Raw genomic sequence first — 16,726 nt, 5'->3', positions numbered from 1 at the left:
CTAGTCATTGCTCACCTCCTCAAGAAGTACTACCAGGATCCTCCCTCTTAAGCAGCTATTGCACTTTTAGTTTGCTGTTCTTGCACTTTGCCTTCAGCACTAGATTATGCTATGAGTCACTTGTTTTAGAAATGATATGCGCTTGTGAGTTCTGCTAAGTAGTAGTACACTGACTTTTCCTACGTTAAATGCAATTATTGTAAGTCACTTTGGATAAATCACTAATGTAAATGTAATGTAATTGCAAAATCCTGGATATTGTAATTTTTCTGTGGAAGATGTCTTGAACACCACGTGTCAAGAGTGGTTTGACACAAACAATTGAAACTGAGTATGTTTACCAACCATTTCCTAAACCCTGTTGGAAAATAAAGGCATAGTTCTTCAAAAAAATAAAAAAAAAGGTTGATGGATGACCAAACCAGGAGAGAAATACAAGAACGATTGATCACACAAGCAGAGACTGGCATCGCCCATGTGCTCTGAAGTGCCATCACCAACACCAGCATCATTCGCCTACACACACATGAAATGCTGCAATGTGTTTCCTTTTTTGTCAGAGTATGAGACATGCAGTCTAGCCTCAAGGCTATCTCCTGCACACTATCTGGCTGTCTACTGCTCCATATCTATAACACTCAATCTTGAGAACGGTTTATTGGCGAGCCCACCGTACTTCTACTGTTCACATCCAAACATTAATCAAGAGAAGTATAATGGGCCCTATAAGATGTACCAGATGTACACATTTTTAAGAACTCAAGCACTCTAACAAGCATCTCATCAGCTTGGCATTTCTGCAGGCGGTTTGGGGGTCAAAAAAAAGATCAAACACCATCTTGTCCTGATGCTGCTGTGGAGGCGAGTTGGAGCGCTGCTCTGCATCCAAATCAAATAACGTTGTCAACGGGCTCTTTGTCCGCCTCCAAGGGTTCTAAAGGGCAGGGCAGACGGGCGGACGGGCGGGGCGAGCTCTTCCTCTATGTTCTGGCTTTGTAGCCGGCGCACACAGGAAGCCACTGACACGGCAGCTTCAAATGGCCCCCGTTCGCCCCTCTCTCTCTGTTTTCCACTCTGTCTGTCTGTCTGCTCTTCTATGTCTCATTCCCTGTGTCTCCGTCTCTCTCTGAGAATACTCAATGGGCGACCATTCATAGGAAATATTAATAGAAATCGGACATATGAACTTGGCGCCTATTTGTGTGTCATCCGCCTACGGGCTTTGGGGGAGATGGGGATAGATACAGCGTGTCCCTCTGTGAGAGGGGGAGGCAAACTTTAAAAGGAAGTGATTCATTACAGGGGGACACATGTGGAGCTGTCAGGCATCTGGCCAGGTCCTCAGAGCTCCATTCCGGAGGGTCTGCTGACTGCGAGAACAGAGGCTACAGCCAGCCCAAGGCCTCACAATAGCGCAGAGGAAGAGAACCAAACAACAGGTTCCTTTTCTCTCCCCTCAGAGGCTGAAAAACATGGCTGCATTCTCGCATTGGAGCCTTTGTTGGAAAAGTCAGGGTCACACACCCCCACTGAAATTCCAAAACTCAATTTGTGATGTGGGGGAAGTTACGCAACTATTTTTAACTGTTTTTCGCCTGGCAAGTTTTAAAAGGATATTCCAAAGATGAAGAAACAAATACGTGGGTTTATTTGAGAGCAGTTAATGTTATCAAGGACACTGCCAAAGTAATAACTCATTAGTCCAAATTATTTTCCAGACTTCCTTAGCAACACCCACCTCTAGCGAGCTAGCAGTCTAAGGCAACTAGGTCATCACATGAACTGTACCACTGACATTTGGCTAAGCTGAGCTAATTTAGCTAAGCTAACCCTAACCCTGGCAGGTCAAGCAAAATGCCTTCCTGGACAGCGATAATGCTGCCGTTGTAGCAGAATAATAAGTCATCCACTTGCCATGCCTTGTGTTACCTTCAACCATGGAACATCCCTCCTTGTACCCCTGTAGACTTGTGAAGTAAACCTCTTTCCCTTCCTCCCCAGTCTGCTAGCAACGTTGCATGGGAAGGTTGAAAGGTTTAATGGTGCGTTCGTTTATAACTGGGAGGTGGCAAATTGCGACTTGCTACTAGGAATGATTAAATAAAACGCCGCATGAACTCGCACTTCCTCGTCGCAAATTCTGATATGTTTCTCAGCCCCCAGTTGCCGGCTGATGTCAACATCATATCATATCATCATCATATCATTCGCTATAGCTCGAATGCACACAGGTCGGAGGTAGGTATTTTGCCATTTGCGACTTGCCACGTCCGACCACAAACCAACGCACCATAAGCACCTGTTAATTCATGTGATCTAACACAGGGGCGGCACGTATCTCGGGAGATAGAGCGGCCGGCTGGGGATCGGAAGGTCTCCGGTTTGATCCCTGCCTTTGGGCGGTGTGCCGAAGTATCCTTGAGCAAGAAACTGAACCCCAAAAAGCACTCACGTGCACGGTGGCACAGTAGGCCTACTTAGCATTGTCACCTCACAGCAAGAAGGTCCCTGGGCCTTTCTGTGTGGGTTTTGTATGTTCTCCCAGTGTTCAGTCCATTAAGAACCCAATACGAAAAACATCCAGAAGAACAAACTGCTAACACTGCGTCCCTGATGAAGGCAGACAGGGGCACTTGAATTGCCCTTGGGGGAAGGACGAAGGGATGGGTTAAGCACAGAGAACATTTAACCGGCGGCACTATGAAATGTGTGTGTGATCATGTCGCCCATTGTACGTGAGTGTTGGGGTGTCGACGTATGACAATTAAAGCCTTCTGCTTCTTCTTCTAACACACACAAGTCGTATTTACATTGCTGTAGGCCTACTCGGCTCTCGTGAGCTTGGGTGTTAGTGAACCACGGAACAGGATATGTTAAATGCTTTTGTAAAACTCTGTCAACAAAATAATTCTGCAAATGACCCGAAAAACTCCCTAGATTTGTGTCTAGTCGCTTTTGACTAATTAAGTCGTCAAGGGGGTCTGGAAAGTCGGCTGATACAGCGACAAAGTCGGCAAGTTGGCAACACTGGGTCACTGTGTCACTCGTCAGCATGGCTTCCACCCTTATTGCCCACACTTGGTCCGAATTTGGGTCCAGTCCAGTGGGCAGTATTTATACTGAGGAGTGAGTTTAATCAATTCAACTCGGTTAAACTAGCAAGCTTATATTTCCTTTCTTCAGTGTCTTCTGGTGTTCACTGACAACTGCAATCCTGTGGAGGTCCTGACTATATTAATTGTGATTTCCAGGGACGCAGTCAGAGATCCAAACAGGTCACCTCATGAAAACTCTTCTTCTGACCTGAATACATTTGACCCAACGTGGTGGCCTTTCTCCAAAGTGAACAGTATCACAGAAGAAGAAAAAAAAAAAGTGTGCACAGAAGAAGAAGAAGAAAACATATCTGCACCTGGCCCAGGTTGCTAAGGATTATCTTCTTCAGCATAATTCACAGAGGAGGGGTTCTGCTCTGGTGTATTGTGTGTACTGGTGTATTGTCCAGGTCAAGATGGGTGGGGTGTTTCCACTTTTGGGAATATTTCCATTGGGTTCATTGCACCAAGCTCAGCTAAAGATTTTGATACTGACCCTGCCAAGTCTGCAATGCACTTAAGCACAGCACAGTTCAGATACTGTACTGTCTATACGATTGATATAGGTAGATTTCAGATACTCTAAATTTCTCAGTGTTTTGACAGATGGTTCTGTCGGGTTGGCTACGTTCAAAACTGGCTCCATGTAACATAGTCAGTAGAGCCAGCGATAAAGTACAGTATGGTAACTAACAATCATTTCCTAAGTCCATGGCCTCATTCCACACTTCTGTTTTGTAGAACTACAACTATTCACAGAGGACAACAGACAATTTATCAGGGTATGGTTGGCTTGCAGAAGTGAGACTGTGTTATGCAAAGACAGGAAATATTGGGGAGGCGGGGGGGAGTGCACTGCCAGAGTTATTTGGCAGCAACAATAAAAATAAAAGTAAACAATTGAGGAAAATGCATTCCATGATACTTCCACGTGCAAACAGCATGTCATTTCTGTTTATACGTTACATTGTGTGGGACTCGGGGAATGATATTTAATTAGAGCAGTATTGGTCATTTGTTTACACAGTCTCTAATGGCAACAGATACGCGTACATAAACAAATGTATGTTGGGGTTGGTGTGTAGTTGCACTTCAGACATTAATAACCAATCTGTAAGTCTTATCAGAATCAATGGTGCTGCTGGACATTTTATAGACTGTTAATAACAAATCTGGAAATCTTATCAGAATCAATGGGTGCTGATAATACTGGACATTGTATAGACAGCCCCCAGGGTTTTAGAGAAAACAGCTACATTAGTGACATCTGTGTAAGCAGACGATCTGCTGTACAAAAAAACACTGCCTCCTCTCCAGCTACACGTGTTTGTTGACAGAGCCCCATAGGTGCTGGTTGGATTTAGGACATGATAGTCTCCATTTTAGACAGGCTCGAATTAAGGCCACCGTCCCTTTCCACTTCATATAGGTTAAACCCAGCAGACACATGCATGCATGTATGTAGGCAGCCATCTGCACAAACAATTAACTGCTACTCTAATCTTTCAGAGACTCATTTAATCTGCCAAATCCCTCTATTCTGAGATACTAGCAGCAGGTTAGCTAAACTAAGTCCCAATAGACCTATATTGTGAGATATGATGTATGTGGAGAACCACTGACCCACAGTAGGGGGTGGTTTGGGTGGTGTGTGACCACAAAGACAAGAATAAAAACACCATTAACATTTACAAATCCTGGGTAAAAAATATAGAAGTAAAAAAATAAAAAAAGAATGACCAAGAACACAAACCTAAGTCTTATGAAGGAGGTTGACATAGGCCTACTGTAGTATCCTTTGTCTTTGCTAACACACGGTATGTTGGCTGACTGCCAATTATGCCCAGAATTTACTGTAGAATTATTCTGGGAGACACACTGTAGGCTATATCAATAAAAACTACCCCTAAAATTAATACTTTGTCAAAGCCTAAATAGCCACGGTCGAGCAGGTAAATTAAATACGCAAAGTAGCTACAGACTGAGTGGTAAACCAGATGTGTCTCACTACAGGGCCTATGCACGCGACAAAGCTTTTATCAACACAGTAAACAATCTCTTCCTCGTTGGAAGTGTGGCTCATAGGCCTCTAAGCATGCTGGTTTTATCACAAGCGTCAACGTTTCTATTCTGGAGGCGAGTGTGCTTGCACACGGCATAAACAGACTGTTAAAACATCTGTATATTTAAGCACAGCATCTTAAAACATCTGTAAGCCATCTTGCTCAGAAGTTAGTAGGCTACGCAAAGAAAAATGCGCAGTGATATCGTGGACTGTTTCTGTTGTTGGTGATGTTACAATACAAATATTCCGACCTAAAATTCATAATAACCTTTAAACAGACAAAAAATAAAGATACGCCCTTCTACGCATGTGGACGATAAGAGAGACTAACATAGAAAATATGTCAAACGTGTGTTCAAATTATGATATAGTGACATGTCAAACAAAAAAGAGAAATCGTATCTATATTTTCTTAAATCACTTGCCTGCAAAGATTGTCCCCTTCAAATCACTCACAAAAAGCAAAAAGTCCTTCGAAACTTTTTCAAGTGTGCTCAAAAAATGCTCGGTGTAATTTATTCAGCCTAGGTCTGGTTCCGTGCTGCAGGCTACGCGGATGTATCAGGGAATCTTATAAGTATTGAGGAGTGCGGCCCAGCCCACTTTCCTTACTGCACTCGCTATTGGGCAATGCCTCTGGACTTGGTAATACCGTTAGGCTACACTGTTGTGTGGGAGAGGGGATCACACCGCGACTGAAGCTGGAATGGGATGGGTGTAAGTCTAAACACAATTGTTGTCTAAACTTTCATTTACTTTGCAATCATTGCATTCACTTCATTGTCATTATATGGTACACGTTTGTGAAACGTCACAAATAACACTGCCATATTAAAACGTGACAAACTCAATTTGATACCATACGGAAAGAAAGTAAGAATATATCCTGTGTAATTTGACGTGAGTGAGCCAGTGGCCATCTTCTGTGATGTGGACACATTTGTGGTGCAGGGTAGGCTAGTAGTGACCAAGTTAGCACAATTGGTATGTTTCTCTCCAATGCCTCCATTGTTGGCATGTTCCTATTGAAGGATTCACATTGCACGACCACAGTGAAGGCATTGTATCTCCACAATGACCTTACACGTGACCATTCCAATATGAACCTTTATTGGGCCCACAACATTGCCAATACACAATCTGTACAAGCGTTGCCAGTGGCATGACCTAATGTATAGATACTGTGACCTTCTTCTTTCTATAAGAGACTGCAGCAAAAATGTACAAACATCTGATACATGTAGCCTTACTGTTTGGGGAATAGGCTACTATATTATACCAGGAAGCACTTGGAGCAAGCACTCGATGCACATCCAATAGACCTCTGACTAGATACACTGTTGTAAAGAAGCATGCACTTGTGAGAACAGAAGTTGACAGGAAATTGGCCATTCTGGATGATGACGCACATCTGTTCAGGTGGGTCAGCTCCATCAGTAGGGATCCCAGGCTAGCTAAGATAGCTAGATTTGTCAGTTTGAGTGATTATAGCCTTTGGTAGGCATACTGTGATGAGACAATAAGAAACTATTATTTTAGAAGGAGGCCCAGTCTCCTTTTGCTGAGAGAGAGAGAGGAACGGGCTTCCCTTTGTACAGACTCACGTACTGTATCTCCATGGAGAACTCAAACCAAGGTTGTTAGCTTGGCTGCATTCCCGTCGCCAGCTTCCCAACCTGATTATTAGCTATTGCAGCAGAATGTGTTTGGTAGGTAGAAAGAGAGAGAGAGAAAGAGAGAGAGAGAGGTTGTGTCAAATACCACCATGACTCCCCTATGCCTGAAGTAGAGCTCAGATGAATTAGTTTTGGCACGCACAAATAACACGGCTGCCAAGATTCCAGTACACACCCAGTCACTGTCTGTTGAAAATGGATCTTAGTCATATCACAGTAATTACCACCTACTACATAAAAGTATCCCTTCAGAACTGAACTCGGAAACACTAACTGATCCAAAAACGACATACCCTATGAACACACTGAGGCAGGTGCATTATGTTATGTTCCACAAATACTACTCAAATCGTTAAGGATCATTTTCAACAGAAGCCAATAGGCTACTTGCAAAACCTGGCACGTCGCTATGAACAGCTTTTTAGAGCTCAGTTCAGTTCACTATGTGGGTCAGCACTTGATAAGAATGATGGACTTTCAACTGGCAGATTACAATGTTTGAGGGAAAGGTTTGAGATGTGTCTCTCCCACAAACACGCTCGTACGGTGGGTTACGCAGCTCGTCAAGCATGGACTTGTCTTCTCTACGCCCTGTGTACTGTACGCTCTTCTACTGTCTGCTTCTCTGACATGTGGCATGTAAGATGTGTTGCATGACTTTGGGTCTGAGAAGAAAAAGTAGAACAAACTCATTAAAAATGGGTAATGTCAACAGAACACACAAAGGGCACACAGGGCATCGTATTTTACACTGAACTTTAATCTATAGGATGGTGTTATGGAGGATTCTGCTCTAGTGTAGAAGCTGCAGGAGATATGCTCAGTCATCCATGTGGATATGGCCGTGTGACACTCTAAATCGAGGCTTTCTGTGAGCAAAAGAAAGAACAGTTGATTCCACATGGATCCCCGTTGACATAATCATCATCATCATCATCATTAATATTAAATCTGATATTTTCTCCGGACGCATATACCTCTGTCAGCAGTTTCCTACCACATCAGGATCATACTGTACAGTTAAGATCTGTTTGAGAAAGGTATTTTAGTTTAAAACAAACACACAAACACAAACACACACACACACAAACACACATGCATACACACACACACGCATATGCACACGCGCGCACACACAAACGGCCGTGCTGATGCTCAATAGAGTACAGGCCTCAGATTTGATGCCTCAGCTCTCTAATAGTGGGTACGAACATCGGGCCTTTTGAAGGCAAGACTGATAGAGACCTCTGGTCTCAACGCAGAGATGCCCATGCAGTGTTTATCGTACATGACGCTTTTAATGGAGTTCAATTACTCAACGGAATACCTTTAGCACCCTTTCATTCTACAGTAATTGTCCCTTCCAACAACTTCACTTCTTTTAGGCATACCTTGTACCTTGTGTCATCAGACTTGTAATGTGCACCGGCTCAAACCAACCAGTAGCAGTTGGATGTCATCTGATGCAACAGGAGAGAAACAATGAAGAGAGCTTCTCAGAGACTTGACACAGTCAGACTTGTGACTCACTATGGCTTACGTGATAGTGGAGTGATGTTTACACTACTGAAGAATCTACCAGACTTGTGACTCACTATGGCTTACGTGATAGTGGAGTGATGTTTACACTACTGAAGAATCTAGATCTTTCCACCTGACAGGATATATCAAAAGGGAGATACTGTTATATCTGAGGGGATACAATATATATAATAATCTGCTCTAGGAGTGACCATGACTATCGAGTAGGAGCAGAGGGGAATATTGATGTATGAAACATAACCCATCACAAGAAACTAAATAAATCTACTGATCCCTTTTCATGGTTGAGTAGCTCCTCAACTTCAAAATTGGACCGACACCATGTCATGTTAAAGGCTAAGCTCTGTCTCTGTGGTTGATAAAATTGTGTGTATGCGTGTCTGGCTGTGTGTCTTTGTTGTGACTACAGTTCATGTAGATTGTGAGGGGGGGAATTGTTCTGGTGAATGATGCACTAGACTGGGCAAAGTTTTGATTAAACAAAAATTATGTAGTTACAAAATCAGGATGGTTGGGTAACTCATTAACATCAATCTCAAATTTGTGGTACGCTACATAACCATTTGTTTACACTGTATTTTAGCTGAAATATTGGTCAAACCTATGTCACGCCAATGTCAAAGATATCCACAACACGATGAATTACAATGTAGACAATGTGTGTGACTTTGACTGCAATTACTACATATCTCATTTGGAGATCTCCAGTTATCATTATTGCATTTGGCCAAACATCATCAGAGTCTAAGAGTTTTATAGCCGGATTAAGCTAGACCAACAATGGTCTGGGGGGGCCTCATCTAACCCGACCTGTGTTTCATATTGATTCTTCACATTAGAAGATGTGTAATCACACTAACAGAACAAGCTATCACTTGTCTCTTTTCATGTTTATGATGTGTTACTCATTGACCAGCCATTCGTGGTTATTCTCAAGACTGTGACTGTGTAATCATTAACAGCTGACTTACAGGACGGGTTTGTTTGGTCCTGGAGGGATAGAGGTTAAAGTTTGACGTAAACATATCACCTACAGAAATCTATGACATATCTCATAGTAGCTACCAGTAATAGAAAATGAATGTTAACTGATCTCTATTTCTTTTTTATGTTTTGTTAGAAATGACTTCGAATAATTTTGAGGCTGATTCCAGTTATCACAAGGGTGAGTGTCCCAGTATAGTTCATTGGCATCAAAAGTCATCTTGGGAGGCATTCAGCAGGATGTGGGACAGTTGGGTTGGCTGAATAAAGGGGCCTTTTGCTAGAAACGGCTGCATCGCCTTCAATCTGTTCACGGAGGACACAGGGAGATGTCAAGCATAGAGGGGAAACTGATGTCAAATGAATAGATTAGAAACTCGTTCCTGTCCATGAACTGTAGGCTACTTTAGTATACTGTGGATCTCATACGGCCTGAGATTTAGAAACGAAACCGTGGGTGTGGGGGGGACAATCCCTTCATTTCTCATGGCCAGTCTGACATTCCTTCCCTCCAGTCATTGCTCCAGTAGATAAAGAATACTCTTTAATTAGGCTGTGTTTTCTCTCCTACTAGGACACAGAGGGGTGGTTTACCAGACACACAGATATAGTCTAATGCAGGTCTAGAAGGAAAGTTCTGGAAGAGGCTAGGTTAGGGTCCAGTTTAGGGTCTAGTTATCCAAAGTGTTGTTTGTGCTTTGACAGGGGGTTCACATCTAACCAAAATTGAAATCGATAGCAGTCCAGCGGCGTCAAATGACGGCGTCCGCAGGCAGAAAAGGTTGGTAGCCGAGAACGGGGGGCCATCCTGCATCGATTAAAGGGGCAGGCCCACGTCCTGTGACGTCCAGAGGATGGACTGTGAAAACACGGCGTGCTGTGTCACAGGTGGGGGGTTGCTGTTTTAGCCAATCCCTTCCAACAGGAAGATGAGTTTAAATATTCCTGGGAAAACAAAGTTGCCATATAAACACTGGACACATCTGGGTGGACTGCTGCATGGCGGGGGTAGAGGAGGAGGGGGGGGGGGGGGGACACTGGAGTGAGGGAACGAGACGAGGGAAGGCTGACCGAGAGACTGGAGGGGGGGACTAGGGGACTGCTGGGGGGGGGATGCCAGAGAATATCATAACAGTATCATAACAGGGGTCAATGGTGGTGGGAGGATAAATTGCATAATCTACAGTCATGGACGAAAGTATTGGCACCCCTGGAATTTTTCCAGAAAATACACCATTTCTCCCAGAAATTGTTGCAATTACAAATGTTTTTGGTATACACGTGTTTATTTCCTTCATGTGCATTGGAAATACACAAACTGAAGAAAAAATTGACATCATTTGACACAAAACTCAAAAAATGGGCCAATAGTGACAGTGACAGACAGACAGAGAGAGAGAGAGAGAGAGAGAGAGACATACAGAGAAAGAGATTGAGTATGATAACTAACCTTTTACTGCAGCTCCCCGGGAGCAGAAGAGGACGTCTTGATTCACTGACCTCAGGATCAAAGGTCCAATCCGGATGAAGATGATTAGCTCAGGACTGATTAGTCAATCAGGATGAAGATGATCATTAGCCCAGGACTGATTAGCCATACTTAAAAGTGCACACTGTATACATGACAAACTACAGACTACAGTGTATGCTTTGAGGGAATCAAAGTTGTTTCCTGAACTCTTGCTTATAGGGAATATGGCTGTATACCCTTTATTCACTGTAGTCAAATAAATAGAGATGATGTTTATATTTATTAGTTCAACCATAAATGACCTGTTATTCAATATATATTGCCTATCATGTTAATGATTTGTTCAGAGTAAGGGTGCCATATGGCATGAATACTGAGAATAACCAGTTAATAATTTTATTGACCTTCCAAGTCAAGCAACCATCTGGTCATTCCCTTGCCCATTCCCTCAAAACAAGGTTGCATTATCAAGCCGGAGTCTATCACTGCAGTATGTTATAAACCAAAGGTCATTACATTATCTAGGCATTCACAAAGTATAATAGTAAAATGGGGATAACATTTTATAGCATTTTAGGCAGGCGATCAAACAATGTGATATCTCTTGTTGAAGAGATGCAATTTGTTGGGATGCTTAACTTCCTTAACTTGGGGTTAAACATTGTTAATCTTGATCTCTCTACTTTTCTTAAGTCAGGTTGGTGAGTAAGTAATGAGAAGATTGACATTGTCAGGTTTCAGCACAAAAGCCTCCCTCCTAGTTCATGTGCAAACTATGCTGACGCGGCTGTTTCTGCAGACTCTACGCAAGCGCTTGCGTAAAGTTAAACATTTTCCCCAATACACTTTGCTACATCAGGATACATCAGACACACAATATTATAACCTTTATATTATAATTATTAATTAATGATTATATTAATTGTCTTTGAAATCGAGAGTTAAACATGTTTTTGAATTATTTTTCACGGTGCCCACCCACATCCATTGTATGACCTAAACGGTGGTAGAGCAAATATCAACTTTCTCAAAAGTGCTAGTTTTGTCAACGTTTTGATCTGAACCACTGTATATGATCATAAGTAACCTTAAAACAGGGCTAAACATGATTTTTACCTTTACTACTCCTTTAAAGGACGAGTTCGGAATTTAGCATAAGTCATGATAAAAGGTCATCAAATGCAATAACTTTCATTTATATAGCGCCTTTCATAAACCCAAGGTCGCTTTAACATGGTAGACAGAGACACACAACATTAAGTAACGGAAGCTAGAGGTCAAAGGCCATGTTAAAGAGGTGAGTTTTAAGGAGTTTCTTGAAGCAGTCCAGAGTTGGGGCGTTGTGGAGATCTACAGGGAGGGAGTTCCAGAGGGTGGGAGCTGCCACGCTGAAAGCTCTGTCCCCAAAGGTCCGCAGTCTGGTTCGGGGGACGGAGAGCTGACCGGTGTCTGAGGATCGCAGGGACCGTGACTGAGTGTAGGGGTGGAGGAGGTCAGTCTGGTTCGGGGGACGGAGAGCTGACCGGTGTCTGAGGATCGCAGGGACTGTGACTGAGTGTAGGGGTGGAGGAGGTCATTGAGGTACTGAGGTGCCAGAGCATGGAGGGATTTGTACTGTAAGTGATGAGGAGGGTTTCGTAGGTGATGCTGTACAGTGTTGTTATATATACTAGCATTGAGTCACCAAACCCAGCAGTATTTTAAGAGTGATGCAGCACAGGGTGGAACAGCACAGCATAGGATTGAGAAGTGTTAGAATTGTATTTAATCAAGAATACTTTCATTTCAAAGATAGATAGATCACAAAGAAGTTTGTGTTTCAGGGCTTTGTTCCTCAACTACTCCTATACCAGGAACTGATGGCATAGTCAAAGTGACATTGAATTAGACATGAGGCTAATATTTTTAGACACTCCTTATTTGTCAGTGTAGACATCCTGGCAAGGAACCTGGGTGACATGGTTTGCGGATGGTTCCTCGGCGCCACACTCATACGCCGCACAGGATGCCAAGCCCCATCTGTGCAACGAGGAGCGGAAGCGTCCGACGCCGGTCTGGAGATGATTAAGCCTCACCCACGCTGGTCTGGGTGAGTCCATCCCAGTAGGGGAAGGACCAGCGCCTGAAGTCTGGAGGTGTTTGCCTCCCACTCGGCACACCAGGTGTAGTCTGCCCATCCTGCCTCACTGATGTTAAGATCTCTACATTGCTGCAGGAGATCTCGTGCGGCAGGCACAGAAGGGTGTCCCGACTTGAGACGCCGGGGAGGCTAGGCTGTTGCACCGAGCCTGTCATGGAGCAGGTGGTTAGGCTCCACGGCCCGGCAGGCGAGATGTGCTGTGGTTCATGCACGGTGGAGGCCTGCAGGCTGGATGCCTGCAAGGATGGGAAAGTTGTTCACAGGAGTGGGACACAGGCATCCTGTCACAATGTGCAAGGCTTCATTGCTAGGTGGATCAATGAGGCAGGTTAGGGTTAGGGTTAGTTGACAATACTAATAGTGCAGCTATATTAAATTATTGACTCCAGTAACTGAAGTAGATCACGAAGATGATCAGTGTCAAGTGACAAAGTGTATTTCTGCCAAATATAGAATAGAGTGACATCTTGTCTAGTCTCTGGTCACTTGTAAAGAAGCTAAACCACAACAGCTGTCCCACAATTAGCCATCCAGAACCAGTCTCTCATGTTTCAGAAAGAGAGAGAGTGAGAGAGAGAGGGCCCATCTCCAGGACGTCATATAGTAACACAGGTGATCACCAGGAAGGTGTTTAGGATTAGAGCACACCTGTCCTTATATGATTAATGGTGTGGTATTTACAGTGGTATTATTTGCTGGTAGTATTACTGCTAGTATTTACTGTAATAGAGAGCAAGGGGATTAGTAGTCATATCAGAGTACTCAATCACTGTTTGGACAAAGATGCAACACACTCTAATCCCTGGACAAACAATTTACCATTGTCGTTAAATTACCATGGTCCTTTTCCCCATTTCATTCAGTCTGTTGTTGTTATATATAGACAGTATGTTGTTATATATACACAGTATATATATATATATATATATATATATATATATATATATATATATACATATATATATATATACATATATACTGTAGAGAGAGACACAGAGAGATAGAGGGAGGGAGAGAGAGATAAACTGTATTAATCCCCGAAGAGAAATCTTTTTGTTGCAGCCAAAGACACACACACAACAATACAATACAAAACTCAACACAAAGGCACAGTGGGCACAGACATGTATAAAAGGGGACGGTACAATACTGCACAAAAGCAGCAAAGGCACAGTATACAGTCCAGAGTACAAAAAAGTACAAAAAAATACCAAAAATGATACAGAAATATACAAAATATTTAAAAAATATATATATATAAGCAATCTAAAAGTTGGTCAAAAGTAAATGGTGAAACCGCATGTCATTCAGGTACAATGTCCAGGACCGATCACAAGACTGGATTACAAAAAAGTAACACTGGGATTATAACTGTCAATGTGTTTGAGGAGGAGGACAGAAGAGAGGAGGGGAGAGGAGTGAGCCATCATGTTTTGTTGCCTCCTGTGTGTGTGTGTGTGTGTGTGTGTGTGTGTGTGTGTGTGTGTGTGTGTGTGTGTGTGTGTGTGTGTGTGTGTGTGCATGTCTGTCAGTCATGTCACATGCTCAGCTATGCTGAATAATGGTTGCCAGGTTGGCTGTGTGTGTGTGTGTGTGTGTGTGTGTGTGTGTGTGTGTGTGTGTGTGTGTGTGTGTGTGCGTGTGTGTGTGTAAATCTCTGTTGATCAGTCAGCAGAACGAAGCAGGTAGAGTGGGAGAGGGGAAAGGGGGAGGGAGGGTGAGGAGGGAGTCTGAATCTAGGTCGTCCATCAGTAATCCCATGCAATCGAGGCATGCTGGGGGCTCGGCGCTGACCACAGCAAACTCCTCTTCATCTTCCAGTCTCATGACTGGACACAGTCAGCCATTGATGGGACATCTTTGAAGGCCTGTGATACAAAATAAATTTTCTGAGGCGACGTAGATATAATAGAATCGAATAGAATAGAATCGAATAGAATAGAATCGAATGGAATCGAATAGAATAGAATGTTTATTCCCCATATGTAACAGGTACAGGTGCATTGGAATTCTTGTCATTGCTTGTCCTTACAGTGACTATTCCTCATTCCAGTCCTGGGAAGGCAGCTAGACGTTTAAAGGTCCCCAAACTGGCAACTGTGGTCTAGCAGAGTGGGAGTGGCAGTGCAATAACATTCAAGTATACAGTTGTGCAAGTATACAGTTGTGCAAGTATACAGTTGTGCAAGTATACAGTTGTGCAAGTATACAGTTGTGCAGAATCAATTGTTGTTGTTGTTGTTGTCTATTGTAGGATAGGTGGTGTTGCCTGCAAAAAATGATGGGAATAGGCAATTAGGGCAAAGTTAAAATGATGCACCAGCAAGAGATCTAATGTGGAAACATTAATGACGATACGCCTATAGACTAATAAGCATATATACGACATGTTTTGTTTTTTGGGGTGCAGTTGATCAGTAACAGATGTACAGACCATCCTAATAATATTTTGTGTGAATGATATACTGTATATAATTTGCAAGTACACAACATATTCAACGTAGTGCTATGCATTTAACCCTCTTTTAATGTAAAAGTGAGAAGATACTGAGATGAAAACACAGTTACACGATTTTAAATGGAATTGATATGGTTATATAGTTATAATTACATAACCTCAAGGGTCTTTTATTAGCCACATAGCAGTGATACACACAAATAAATAAGAATGAGCGTCGAAACACAACACACATACAGTACTGGATATTGGTCCTAAAATGATTTGAATTCCACCACAAACACCAAGTTTGTATTTACCCTTATTTAAAATGCATTACTGCATTAAATACCATTATCTTCACGTCTGGATAGAATTGACAGTGATATTCATGTTCTAGGGTCTTGCACAATGTTTGTGCTGTCTGTTGAGTCAGTCACATGTATAGAGCCACACCCGTAGACTACTGTAGCCTGCGAGGCCGACAGCAGATGTGTCAGTTTGCACGAACACTGCAAGAACACTTAAGATGGTGGCCAACACGTCTACACAAACCATAAAGATACAAGTCATAAAGATACTTGACATCCTAGTTTGGAACTTTACAACAGGACATCAAACTTTATGATTGGGCTCACTAATTACCCATGGTGAAGTGAAGTATGTGTTCAGTAAAGTGTACTGTATGTGTGTAGAAAGCTATCTGCGTGTGTTTATGTATGCATGAGTGTAATCGTGTGTCAGAGCCACTAGTTAAGTGCAAGTGCATGAGGTCACACCCTCTGGCTGAGACAAGTGTCTGTGTTTGTTTTGCCATAAACCCTGGCTCCTTAACTTTGCATCTTCTTATGGGGGCGGCTGTAGCTCAGTTGGTAGAGCGGGTCGTTCAGTGATCGAAGGGTCAGTGGTTCGAATCCCAGCTCCGACTGTCCACGTGTTGAAGTGTCCTTGAGCAAGACACCTAACCCCAAATTGCTCCCAATGAGCAGGTTAGCACCTTGCATGGCAGCTACCGCCATCGGCGTGTGTGAATGGGTGAATGAGAGACCATTGTAAAGCGCTTTGAGTGCCGCTAAGGTGGAAAAGCGCTATATAAGTGCAGTCCGTTTACCATTTACCATTTATCCATGATATGGTTAGCCGATGTATATGCCCATAGAAATCCACTGTCTACTTAGCTGTGACATGAGCAATAAGCACTAATATCTCAAGAGTGCTCAGTCTGTCACCATTTTTATATGGACTGTTGTACATGATCATAAATAACCTTACAATAACCTTATATTGCTAGATTCCAAACTAGTCATTGAAAGAGG

At 42.9% G+C, this 16,726-nt stretch overlaps 1 protein-coding gene across 1 annotated transcript in view; it reads right to left on the bottom strand.

Annotated features, from left to right (window-relative positions):
- Positions 1 to 5,723, bottom strand: part of ndrg1a (N-myc downstream regulated 1a) — an 18,873-nt gene extending 13,150 nt beyond the window's left edge. The window contains exon 1 of the mRNA XM_084455421.1: positions 5,586 to 5,723. The gene's annotated coding sequence lies outside the window, so the exon portion shown is untranslated. The remainder of the gene's footprint in view (positions 1 to 5,585) is intronic.
- Between the last annotated feature and the right edge of the window lie 11,003 nt (positions 5,724 to 16,726).

The sequence above is a fragment of the Borostomias antarcticus genome, assembly GCF_949987555.1.
Source record: "Borostomias antarcticus genome assembly, chromosome: 21".
Taxonomy (NCBI): Eukaryota; Metazoa; Chordata; class Actinopteri; order Stomiiformes; family Stomiidae; genus Borostomias; species Borostomias antarcticus.
The sequence above is the reverse complement of the archived record's forward strand: the minus strand, read 5'-3'. Positions and strand labels throughout refer to the sequence as shown.